The sequence below is a fragment of the Saimiri boliviensis genome, chromosome 7 (assembly GCF_048565385.1).
Source record: "Saimiri boliviensis isolate mSaiBol1 chromosome 7, mSaiBol1.pri, whole genome shotgun sequence".
NCBI lineage: Eukaryota > Metazoa > Chordata > Mammalia > Primates > Cebidae > Saimiri > Saimiri boliviensis.
In genome coordinates this window covers 18,142,778-18,155,983 of record NC_133455.1, presented here as the reverse complement: position 1 = coordinate 18,155,983, position 13,206 = coordinate 18,142,778, and the positions used below count along the sequence as shown (strand labels likewise).

Here is a 13,206-nt window from a genome sequence, read left to right as displayed (position 1 = left end):
ACCCACCTAATTAATTTCCACAGTTTTTTGTTTGTTTGTTTTTTGTGGTGGCAATGACTGCATCAGGCTTTAAAAGGATGGTATCTGGAGATTCATAGTTTTTCAAAAGCTCTTTGTTTTTTTCTGATGAACAGCCAGAACTAAGAAACAGGAAGGCATAGAAAGAACATGATCTCTCATGTTCAAAGGGGCCAGATTCTTTTCGACCTTTGACCTTCCATGAAACAGTTTCCTCATCTGCACAACTGGGGAAATTATAACTGAAGTTACCTTGCAGTGTTATTATGAGGATTATGGTAAGTAAGTGCCTGACACACAGAACTGCTTAGCAATGTCAGCTTCTTTTTTTGAGAGTGGTGGGAGGCAGGAGACAAAAGGTTCTGGAATGAACCATATCTGGGTTTGAATCTGAGTTCAGCCTCTATTTTTATTCTTTTTAAAATTATTTAAAAATTTTTTTGTTTTTATTTTTATTTTTTGAGACAGAGTCTTGCTCTGTCACCCAGGCTGGAGTGCTTGTAGCACAAACGTGGCTCACTGCAGCCTCTACCTCCCAGACTTAAGCAATCCCCCGACTTTAGCTTTCTGAGTAGCCGGGATTACAGATATGCACCACCATGACTGGTTAATTTTTTAATTTTTAGCAGAGACAGGGTCTCACTATGTTGCCCCAGGCAGGTCTCAAGCTCCTGGTCTCAATCTATCCTCCCACCTTGGCCTCCCGGAGTACTGAGATTACAGGCATGAGCCATGGTACTTGATCCTTTTAAAATTCTTTTGTATAGACAGAGGTCTCACTTGCTATACTGCCTTGGCTGGTCTCAAACTCCTGGCCTCAAGCAATCCTCCAGTTTTAGCCTCCCAAAGTGCTGGGATTACAGACATAAGTCACCATGTATGGCCTTAATCTCTCTAGGTAAGTGACTTAACCCCTGTAAGTTTCTATTTTCTTTCTGTAAATTGGAGCTAAACTATTCAGGAGACAGCAGAGTCATAAGGCTTACAGATAATGTCTGCAAAGGGCCTGGATCAAGAAACTCAGGTGGGAACTGCTCTTAAGATTCATTCGATTCTGACTCTTTTATCTCCAGACTTTGGGAAAAGCTTGAACTATCTTTTATTTCCACATCTGTGGTCATGTTTTTGATGCCTATTTACTTGTAGAAAATTTTGGGACAAAAGAAACGTCCTTGTAATCCTGCCTTTCCTACTGACTTCCTGAAAGACTTTGAATAAGGCACCCTGGTTCCTTCTTTTCTTGTTTCCCTAAAGTACTGATGCTACTTGTAATAAAAACACCACTGAACATATTCTTGGTACTTAACAGTTTACAAAGTGTCTTTCATTATCATTATTCTATATGAACTTCCCAGCTACTGGGCCAACGTTTACCAATACACATTTAATACATTAGTATTCTATCAACGTCACAGCCCTTTTAAAATCTTTTTATTTTTCTTTTCTGAGAAAGCAAGTTGTGGGCAAAGGGATAAGGGTGGGTGTTAATACTTCCTGGGTTCCTCAGAGTACTTCCTTATTCATTCAACAAGCATTGTGTAATTGCTAGTAACATGCTGGTTACTGTACTACAATCTGAGGATAAAATAAGGTGTTGCCATGATTCTCAAAATTCTCCTTGTCTGGACATGGTGGTTCACACCTGTAATCCCAGCACTTTGGGAGGCTGAGGCAGGAGGATCATCTGAGCCCAGGAGTTTGAGATCAGCCTGGGGAACACAGGGGGAGCCCATCTCTACCAAAAAAAAAAAAATATATATATATATATATATAGCCAGTTGTGGTGAAAGACACCTGTGGTTCCAGCTACTTGGGAGGCTGAGGTAGGAGATTTGCTTGAGGCTGGTCATTCGAGGCTTCAGTGAGCCATGATTATTCCGTCGTACTTCAGCCTGGGCAACTGAGCAAGACCCTGCCTCAAAAAAAAAAATCTCCTTTTTAAATGGGAAAGATAATTCATGTAAACAAGTACACCGGAGCATGGGAAATGTCCTAATCAAGATGTGCAGGGTAAAGTTGAAAGACTAAGGAGCAGATATCTGACCCTGTTTATGGGGCTGGGGGTGGGGGCCAGTGTTAGAAAAGGTTTTAGGATAAGAAAATTCTTGAGTTTATCTTCAATAAAAGCAATCCACTTGATCCAGACGGGGATGATGGGGGGCAGAGGAAATGGGGATCAGGAAGGGAATTCTTGGAAGACAGTGCAGTGTATTTAAAGGCTTGGAGGCAAGCCCCCACTATGGTGTTTTCAGGGGACTCCAAGAATTGTATAGAGCGATGTGTGGGGGTGAGCAGGAGATGAAGTCAAAACAGTCAGCAGTGGCCAAAGCTTGGAGCACCTCGTATTCCCTGTTGAAGAATCTGGGCTCTTCTGAGAGCAGTGATGAGTTTTACATGGGGAAATAGGATGGCCCAAGTTGTGTTTCTGGATGGCCAGATTTAAAGTAATGACCCAGAGACAGGATTTGGGTTGAAGTGGTGTATTTGGGGTGTGATCCCAGGAAGCACTGGGAGGAATGGGAAGGTGAGACAGGGAAGGAAAGAAAACCAGTGAAGGCTACATTCCACCGCCAGGGCAAGGGAAGCACTGTTCCTCCTTGTGCACACACACAGGCACACACACATACACACACCCTGTTGGGTCTGTTTCTCTGGAGAACTCTGAAAAAACAAAAGTTAATGTTCTTTGTATGTAAGTCCTCTGTATACAAAAGTGGTCACATGACACAAGCCTGGACAATCAGAATCCCACACTGGCTCCTCTGTCCTTTGCTTCCTTTAGGTTCCCCCACTGATGCCATCAGAGCCCGTGTTGAGTCTGGCTTTGAAGAGGATTGAAGAATTGGGTTAGAACTCCATCTGATGCTGACCTGGCCTGACCTCCAAACACTGCTTCTCCCACTGCTCCTAAGATTAAGGAACTACTTCTGTGTTTGGGGAAGAGCTGTCCCACCTACCTGAACGCTCACTATAGAGGGTTTAACTCTTGTTTTTGTTTCTTCATAACTCATTCTCTCATTCTCTGTCTTGATTATTTTTCCAGGATACTCCCTATGCTGTTCTTTTTTTAAATGAATATATAAATAATATACTTTCTTTGTTGAAAACTCAGAAAATACCAAAAAGACTTTAGAAGAAAGTAAATATCACCCATAATCCCAACACTAAGCGATAATAACCACTCTGACATTTAGGTATATTTTCTTCTTTTTTTCTATGCATTTATATATCTTTTGAAAATATTAAGACTGTACTATATATATAACTTTAAAAAAAATTTGATTTTTGAACAGATAGTGTATTTTACATGGCTAAATAATCAAAAAGTATAAAAATATGCAGTGAAAAGTCTTGCTCCCTTATAATCATGTAAGTACTACCATTTACCACTTTCCTTACAGAGAATTTTGCTTTTAATTTTTAAAAATGTTTTTAGAGACAGGGTCTCCCTTCGTTGCCCAGGCTGGTCTCAAGCTCCTGGTCTCAAGCAGCCTCCCAGCTTGGCTCCCAACATGCTGGGATCACAGGCATGAGCTACTAGGCCTAGCCCTTCCAGATAACTTTTATGTTTATAAAAGCAATTATGAATACTTTTCTTTGCTGTACCTGCAAGTTTTTAATGTAAATAGCATACTGTAGTAACTATTATGCATGTTGCCTTTTTCACTTAATATATGTTGCAATTCATCCCAAGTCATTACATAAAGAGCTTCTTCATTCCTTTTTACAGCTGCCATTTTATAATATTCTATTGAATATATGCACCATCATTTATTTAGCCAGTTCCTTGGTGAATGGATATTTAGATTGTTTCCAATCATTTGCTGTTACTAACAGTGCTTGTATATAGATTATTTTTGCCCTTTACTGTAGGATAAATTCCTAGAATTCTTAAAGGACATGTACATTGAATTTTGATAGCTGTTATACACACATACACACACACATATATACACATACATATACACACACACACACACACACACGTATATATATATGTATGTATATATAAAACTTTCTAGAGGGCAAATATGTGTGTGTGTGTGTGTGTGTATATATATATATGTGTGTGTGTGTGTGTGTGTGTATATATATATTTATGTATATATATACATATATACCCTCACCAGAGGCTGGGTGCAGTGGCTCATGCTTGTAATTCCAGCAGTTTGCAGGGGATGCTTCCTCTGCTGTTCTTAGTCAATGTGACTTTAGGCACAGTCTCAGTAATCAGGTGGAATCACATGACTCAGCCTAACCAATGGGAGTTCCACTTTCCTATGGCCATGGTGATTGGTTCAAAGCTGAGCACATGATCCAAGCTACCACAGTCAGAGCCAATGAGGGGCGGCCCTGGGGTTTTCACTGAAACTGTTGGATAACTGGAGTTCTCTTTCTGCTGGATTTGCCAGGCTAGTGGGGAATAAGGATGAAGCTGTCATCTTGAGAATAAATTCAATTCAGTAGAAAATAAAACTAAAACCTGAGAGAGAAGCTAAAACTTGGTAACATCATTTGAGTACATGAATCCAATCATGCCTGAAAGCAGACTTCACCTCTGGACTTTTAAATTATGTAAATCAATACATTATTTTAATTTTCTTAAACCCATTTAGTTGGACTTCTGTCTCTTGCAAACATAGAGGTCCTAGCTAAAGTATTAATAAAATCTTTGGGGAATAGCCCTGGCTTTCAGCAGCCTCAGGTTCCCTTTTTCTAGGAGATGAGAATCTGATATGTTGGAATCTTGAGCCATCCAAATAATAACTGCTGCAACCTCAGCAACAACTACCGTTTATTGACTGCTTCCATACATTACATCACTAATTACACTCCTAGGCACTATTATTATTATTATTATCATTATTTTGAGACAGGGTCTGTGTCTGTTGCCCAGGCTGGAATACAGCAGCATGATCTTGTCTCACTGCAACCTCTGCCTCCCCCATTTTATAAATGAAGAAATTGAGGCTCAGAGAAGTTTAGCAACTTGACCAAGGCCACACAGCTGGTAAATGACTTAACAACCAAATTCAGGTCTGTCTGTCTCCTGACTGCAAGGTCAGTCTCAGCTTTTCATTGCTTTCTGTCTTAGGAATGGAAAGATCCCTGCTGAATGAACAGAAATGTGAGTTAAATTTTGCTAAATACCCAGTAAGCATCTATAATGTCCCTTCATTACCAAGGTGCTAGGTTAGGTCAACAAACACAAGAGAAAGGTCATGCTCTCACTCTATGCTTTTCTCCCAGCATATCTACTGGAATACCAGTCTTGCTTGGAGAATGGAATGTTACCAGATACTCTCTTCATCCCGGGATTTCTGTACACAATCTTATCTCCTGCCGTAAGTGGAAATATCTCCATTATGCGGGCCATAGCAATGTCCACCTCATCAAGCATGTGTGTATAAACTCTGCCTGCTGAGCCCCCAGAATCTAGACTATCAGGTGTACTTATCCAGATATCTCGGAAAGCTCTGAAACATTAATCCACTTGCTCCTAAGTCCTGGGTAACCACATGCAGAAAAAGTGGGGAAAGGGTCCTATCTTGTGGCTTTTCAAGATTAAAGATCTTGATAGCATTGAATGGTGCCCAGGTATCGAGGGGCCATTTAACAGAGCTGCTACACCAGCAGGTACAGAATTAAGTACCAAGGTTGTGTCCCCAGATCAGTAGTTGCAATCAGAGATGTTAAAACCATTCCAGTCTTCCAAAAAAAAAAAAAAAAAAAAAAGACGAATTCCCAGTCAGGCTGGTGTTAATGGTCTGCTAATAGCTTTAGTGGCTGTTTCTACAAACTTGCAGAATGCTTCTATTCCTCTGTTTTGTTTTGGTTACCTATTTTGTGAACTCTGAGTAAGGGGAAGATAAGGGTGTGGGAGAAGGTACCCTTGGGAAAAATGGGGAAATATTAAAGGACTGATTCCCAACTGGTCTCTCAGAGGATGCCTCATGGTTCTCTGAGACCTAGAGACTAAAGAGAAGAGGCTGAGATTCTCCATGTGTGATCTAACGACAACGTCAACCTGAGAAAATACACTAGATTCCCCTAGAAATACTTCCAAAGGGTGCAGTGTGGCCGAATCAGAAGCCTGGATTAGAGACTCATCTCTGACCCTGGCTGGCCTTAGACAAGTCATTTATTTCTCTGAGCCTCAGTTTGTCCGTCTGTTACAATTAAGCTGGATCAGTGGTTTCCAGATTCCATCCTTTGAGTTTCTACATGAAAATCATCTGGGGAAAATGGTGTTATAATACAGATTCCCAGACCCTAACCTTATTCAGTCAGGATCTACAAGCCAAGGCCTGTGAATCTGTATTTTTTTGCATGCTTCCCCAGGAGATTCTTAAGCAAAGCCAGGTTTGGAGACCATCAGACTTAAGTCAACCCACGGCCCTCTCTCAGCTTAGCATTCTGCAAGACAGTTTGGGGATCATATATTGGGGTTTTCTGTTCTCTGTTGGAAGAGAGTTGCCTTGGTGGCTTCTTGGCTTTCTCTGTCTCTCTCCTGATAACTTTTCCCAGTGTCACCCACCTTTAAACAGAAACCATTATGGGTGTCCTGAAGGGAAATAAAAGCAAAGAAGTCTCATGTCTTTGGTTTTAAGACAGAACTTTGCCTTCCGTTCTCACACTGCGATCGTTTTATGCGCCCTTAGCAAGATATAACCTGAATCAGCTTTCTTAAACCCAGCTAAGTGGAAACTCTGCTTGAGAGTATATAGACCCAAAGAAGAACTACATGATGAGTCTTTGGGTTACAGAAGAGTCCACAACCCAAAGAACTAAATGAAAACTCCATTGTTACGCTATTAACTGCAAATGGCACCACACGTAAACATTTATTGAGCACTTACTCTGGGCCAAGAACTTTACATAAATTATTTCTTTCCGTCTTCCCATCCCAAGAGGTAAAAGCTGTTGTTTCATCCCCATTTTACATTTGAGGAAGTTGAGGCACGCACAAGTTAAATTATTTGCCCAAGTTTCCCTTTGTCATAAACTGTGGGAGCTGTAATTACAAGCCCAAACGGATAACAAATTTTTATCCTCTGTGTAAAAAGAGATAGTTCGTGCATTGTCCAGAAAAGTTTAGAGGGTGCAGACTCCAGCCTTTAATTCCCTTTTTCTAAGAATTATTGTCCAAGCAAAATAAACGGATCTCATAATAGCTCACTATGCTGTTGGCCCTGCTATCTCGCATGTCCAGCATTCCGTTATCCCACCTGGCAGCTGCTCCCTTCACTAAAGGGAGCTGGGGACGTTAGCAACGGAATTTTTTTTTTTAATTATAGAAGGGGAATTGTTTAGACTGATCCCAGGGCCATACATGGAATAATAGAATGACAGTTGAGAGCAATTTTGCCAGACCAAGAAAGGACTGATTTCACGATGATTTTGGTAATTCTGCTACCCACCACGTTTAACATAATGCTGAGATTTATAGTGTCATGGGAACTAGGTGGGATTTGATCACTCTTGGCTTCAGTTTACCACTGACCAGAATGCATGCCACATTTATTTAGCATGTCACTTTTGTGCAGAGTCCTCAATGGGGGAGAGCAAAGCATGCTGAGCTGAGAACCCAGGCCTTTGTTCTCTGTGTGAATGAGGACAACCACCTTCTACCATCTTAATCTCAGTTTTTCCCTCTGTACAACGGGGTGATTGGATTGGAAGATTCCCAAACTCTTTTTGACTCTGACATTGATTTATTTTGATTCAGTTCTGTTCAGCCAATAGTCACAGAGAAGCTGCTCCAATGCCAGGCCTTTAAACGGGAACCTGGGGACACAGTAAAGAATAGCAATGACCATCACACCTGGTATGTAGGCAGATGTTTGATAGGGCCAAGAGGATGGGACAGGGAGCAGGGCACCCACCTCTGCATTGGACAACTGGGTGACTTTGGGTGAGTGACTTTACCTCTTTGAGTTTGTCTTCATGTCATGAGGCTTACAGAAAGAAGTTTCTCAAAATGTAGTCAGATGACTCCCTGGATCAGCAAAACCTGGGGTACTTGTCAACAACTTAAATCCCTGGATCCCAGTACAGGCCTGCTAAATCAGAATCTCTTGGCAGAGGGTCGGGGCGGTGGGGGTGTTCATTTCAACAAGAATCTCAAAGTGATTCTTAAATGCATTGACCTGTTTAAGATAACGTGCTAAAGTTCCTCACAATTTTTGAGCAAGGGCTCCTTATATACTTGATGACTTTTATCAACAAATGCACTGGAAAACCTTTGCTTTCAACCACCCTCTACTCCACTGTCCCTGTAGGTTTTCTATTTGTTCATAAATATGTTTGTGTACATGAATACACACATCTATATATTTATACATATATATTAAAGCTCTGTTATTGAACACATTATATATCAGAAATTTTACTTACATATAAGTATGTTATTGAAGTGTGGAATGTGAGCTTCAGAGAGTTTAAATAGCTTGCTTACATGCATTTAGTAAGAGATAGAGCCAGGTTGTGAACCTAGGTCCATTTGACTTCAAAGCCTGTTTAGTAGACTGCCTCCTGATCTTTCTTAGCCAGGGATACTGTGATGACCATCTCCAGGTGGCACTATTCACATTAACTACAACAGGAACAGTGTCCCTGGAGTGGTGCAACAAGTGTTCTGCCAACATTGCCAATGCTCTACCCCTCTTCTCATTGTCCTTCCCCCATCTCCAACATCCTCTTTAACTCTTAGCTCAAATATCTTTACTTCTAGATAGTACCACATTATAATCCAGCCCTGGGTGATAATACCTGTATTTTCTTCTCAGTGCTCATATGTAGTAACTGTAGTGTTTATGGGGAATGGAGTGAAAGGTAGCCCTACCCTCCTTACCCTCAGCATGTTTTTGGTTCCAATTCCTTTGTTCTGGTTATTTCTTGCTGTATAACAAACCATTCCAAACTTAGTGGCTTAAAACAACAACTGTTTTATTGTAACTTATAATTTTGCAAGTTAGGAATTTGGGCAGGGCCCAGCTAGGTGATTCTTCTGTTCCATGCAGCATTAGCGCAGGGCACTCTGGCTAGTCTAGAGCAGAGATCAGCAAACTATGGCCTTCAGGCAAAATCCAATCTGGCGTCTGATTTTGTAAATGAAATTTTATTGAAACACAGCCACAATCATTTGTTCATGCATTGTCTGTGGCTGCTTTCATGCTAGAACAGCAGAGTTGATTGGTCATGACAGAGATGGTATGGCCTTCAAAGCTTCAAATATTTACTATCTGGCCTTTTACAGAGATAATTTTTCTGGTGCCTCGAAGGGACTTGGAGGGCTTGGCTAGAACCCAGTTCAGCGAAGACTTAACTGGGCTGCCTACAGGTGGCCTCTCCAAAGCACAGAGACCCTAGTGTACTTGAGTTTCTTCCATGGCAGCCAAAGCCTCACAGAAAGAGGAATATTCTTTCTAGAGGCCCATGTGGAACTCAAAAGTTCTTTTATGACTAAGTCTCAAAGTTTGAGAAATTCCCTTCTGCCACGTTCCATTGGTCAACCAAATCACTAAAGTCAGTTAAGATTCTAAGGGGAGGAATTAGGTTGCACTTCTCAATGAGAGGATTAGCAAAGAATTTGTGGCAAAATTTAATCTACCACACCTCATTTTTGAAAATCTTTCTAAAATTGTTGCATCTTCTTTCTTGGCCAGTGATAATCACAATGTTTGAGTACCTGGAGGGCACTTGGGGATCAGCATTTAGTCTGCCAATATTTACTGCACCTTTCTAAGTGCCAGGTACTCTGTTAGACTCTGGGGATGCAGCAATAACCATCTGGGGATGCAGCAGAAAAATGTGGCCCCTGACCTCATGAAATTGGCAGTCTAGTGAATGTAGATGAAAGAAATCCAGACATAAAGTTGAAATGTTCTGGAGATAAAGTTGGCTATGCCCTTTTGCCTACATTTCTCAATCTGGTTTTATTTATTTTTTGATCCATTTATTTTTTCTAAAAGTGAAATAAAAGAAAGGAATTCCAGTCAGTTTTTGGTTTCAAATATTCAGAAGTTTGGTTAAATACTTTTTATGTTTTCATGACATTTATGTGTACATGATGTTTTGTCATTCATACGTTTTACAATTTACCTTTATTTCAATTTTGCTTTTAATTCTACCAAATGAATTTTAAATGGTCTCCACTTGTATTACAAGTACCATGGTGGTGACAGCTATGTTCCTATTTCCCACAGCACCTAAGTCAGGACTCTGAAATAGCAGTGGCTAAATAAAATGGTGTAGTACCTACACAATTGCAAATGGAAATATCTTTTGAATATTTGGAATAAGAAGAGATCAATTCCAGGGCTCAGCTCCAAGGGCCTAATTGATGCTTTATAGTTATTTTCATTGTCACCAGCCCTAACGTGGAAGATTCTCCATGTTTCTGTTAGTTTGACCCACAGGTATTTCCTGACAGTCCTGACCTGTTGGCCTGCTGGAAGCTGATGTTCCCATGTCACATCCTGATGCCTCAATAGCTGGGGACTTAGGGAGAATAGAGGCTTTATTCATCTTTTCCCACATTGATCACATTCCGTCAAATCTCTTCCCCCCGTGGACCCTTCAACGTTGGATATCAATGGTTTCATTGTAGGGGTAAGCTCTCATTATCTGAAAATTCCTTTCTGCTCACCTTCCTGTTTTTCCCTTAGTTCTCAGAGGTGGAAGTTTCTTTGTGTGTGTGTATTTTTTCAATGACTCTATTTATATATCCATAAATCTATTGTGAGTATGTCATGCCCAGGAGGTAGCAGTTTTTTTTCTGTTCTTTTTTATATTTTAGGGCTTAAATATGCGAATTTTTAAAGTCCACTTTATTTAAGTGTGATTGGCCTACAAAAAGCTGTGCATATCTAATGCATATAGCTTGATGAATTTGGAGCTATGTATGTGGAACCGCCACTATCTAAGCAATCAACATATTCATAACCTGTTAAAGTTTCCTTTCACCTTCTTTATTATTATTATTATTATTGTTATAAGAACACTTAACATAAGTTTTTATTCTCACTAAATTAAAAAATATACAATATAGTATTGTTAATTATGGACACTATGCTATATAGTAGTTAAGACTTACTCTTCTTGCACATCTAAAACTTTATACTCTTTAATAATCACCTCCCCATTTACCACCCATTCCTCCAACCCCCAGTCCCCCAGCTTGGGCAGCTAGCATTCTGCTTCTGTTTCTATGAATTTGATTGTTTTAGGTTCTTTGTGTAAGTGGAATGATATAGTATTTGTCCCTCTGTGTCTAGCTTATGTCAGTTAGCATAATATCCTCTAGGTTCATTCACATTATTAAAATGGCTGGATTTTCTTCTTTTGCAAGGCTGAATAATATTTCATTGTGTATCTGTACCACATTCTCTTTATCCATTCATCTGTCTATGGGCATACGTTGCTTCCATATCTTGGCTATTGAGAATAATGCTGCAATGAACGTGAGAATGCAGATTTCTCTTTGATGTATTGATTGCATTTCTTTTGAGTAATACCTGAAAGTGGGGTTACTGGCTCATACAATAGTTCTATTTTTAATTTTTTGAGAAAGTTTCATACTGTTTCCATAGTGGCTATATCAATGTACATTTCCCTCAGCAGCATACATAGTCACACCAACATTTGTTAGCTTCTGTCTTTTTTATCATAGTCATTGTAAAAAGTGTGAGGTGATATCTCAATATGGTTTTGATATGCATTTCTCGGGTTAGTGATGTTGAGCACCTTTTCACAAACTTGTTAGCCACTTGAATGTCTTCTCTTGAGAAATGTCTGTTCCAGTTCTTTACCCACTTTTTAATTAGGTTATTTGATTTTTGTTACACAGGGTAGGAATTCCTTACATATTTTGGATATTAACTCTTTATTATATATAAAGAGTTTGCAAATGTTTTCTCCTATTCTATAGGTTGCCTTTTCATTTTGTGGCTTGTTTCCTTTGCTGTGCAGAAGCTTCTTAGTTTGATGTAGGTTCACTTGTCTATGTTTGCTTTCATTGCCTATACTTTTGGTTAGGATGCTGCATTTTATGTGAATCTTCTCAATGAATTCTCACAGCAATTTTATGTGTTAACTTCATGATTAGGCATTTATTCCCCAGAGTTAGCATAGGAGTCCTTTCCTGTTATTGCATCTCTGAACCTTGGTTTTCTTTAAAATGGCATAGTATTACTGAGCTAAAAGATTTGTTCTGAAAATTAAGTGAGTTAAAGCACATAATAAACATCCAATAAATGTAACCTACAATTATTATTTACCACCTTTCTTCTCAATTTGCAGAAAAAGCAACTGAGGCTCAGAAAGGTTAAGTAACCAACTCATAGTCACACAACTATAAAGAGCACAGCCAGGAGTTTAACATAGCATAGTCTGACTTTAGTCATTTTTTTTCCCCTCTATGTTACACCAGCTCCTATCATCCAGTAATACACATATGCCTTTGACAGTATACAGAGTGCAACATTATAGATGCAACAACATTCTGTTTTTTTCTTTATTTTATTTTTTGTCAGGTGAGCTTCTTCCTTTAATAGTGCCTTTATTCTCTTTGGTGATTTTTCTAGGTGAAGCAAAACAAAACAAAAAAACAAACACACACAAGCAAACTAAACAGCGTCCATATTTGCAATCAAGGAAACACTTCACAGATGTCCTTGACTTGGAAAGAGTGCAAAAATCAAAACAGATAAACAATTCTTGGCTAATATTGCCTAAGACTTGGAAAGCCAAGATGCTTCGTGAAGATCCAGGATGGATTGGCTTAGCCTCATTCCTGACTACAAGAATAGCCCCATGTAAGGAGTTGCAGCCATGCCTGGAGACCGTCTTTGGAACCCCTAGGTATGCATATATGTGGGTGGGAACCGAGAAAATCTCAGCTCACAAAATTTGGCAGTTGTGTTTTCCAGACATGTGTATGATTAACAGAGTTAATCATGACTAAATGGGGACCACCAACCTCATTTGCAGAGGCTGCAATGGTAAGGGAAGTGTTGAGTTGAACAGCCTTGGGTTCCTTTTTGGAAATCTATTTCTTTTCTTTTTTGGATTAAAACCAAATGTACACCGAAAGAAGTAGCTCAGATGAGAAAATTGAAAAGTCCATCATTTCAAATCCCACTAGCTGAGACTTAGGCTCCTACCACCATTTCTCTGAATCCTTCC

The 13,206-nt window shown here is 39.7% G+C and overlaps 1 long non-coding RNA gene across 1 annotated transcript; it reads left to right on the top strand.

Moving 5' to 3' along the window:
- Positions 1 to 5,212: 5,212 nt before the first annotated feature.
- LOC141584984 (uncharacterized) lies at positions 5,213 to 12,876 on the top strand. Its single transcript, XR_012518265.1, has 3 exons — positions 5,213 to 5,363; positions 10,428 to 10,632; positions 12,606 to 12,876. It is a non-coding gene; the product is annotated as an uncharacterized LOC141584984 (long non-coding RNA).
- The last annotated feature ends 330 nt before the right edge of the window (positions 12,877 to 13,206 follow it).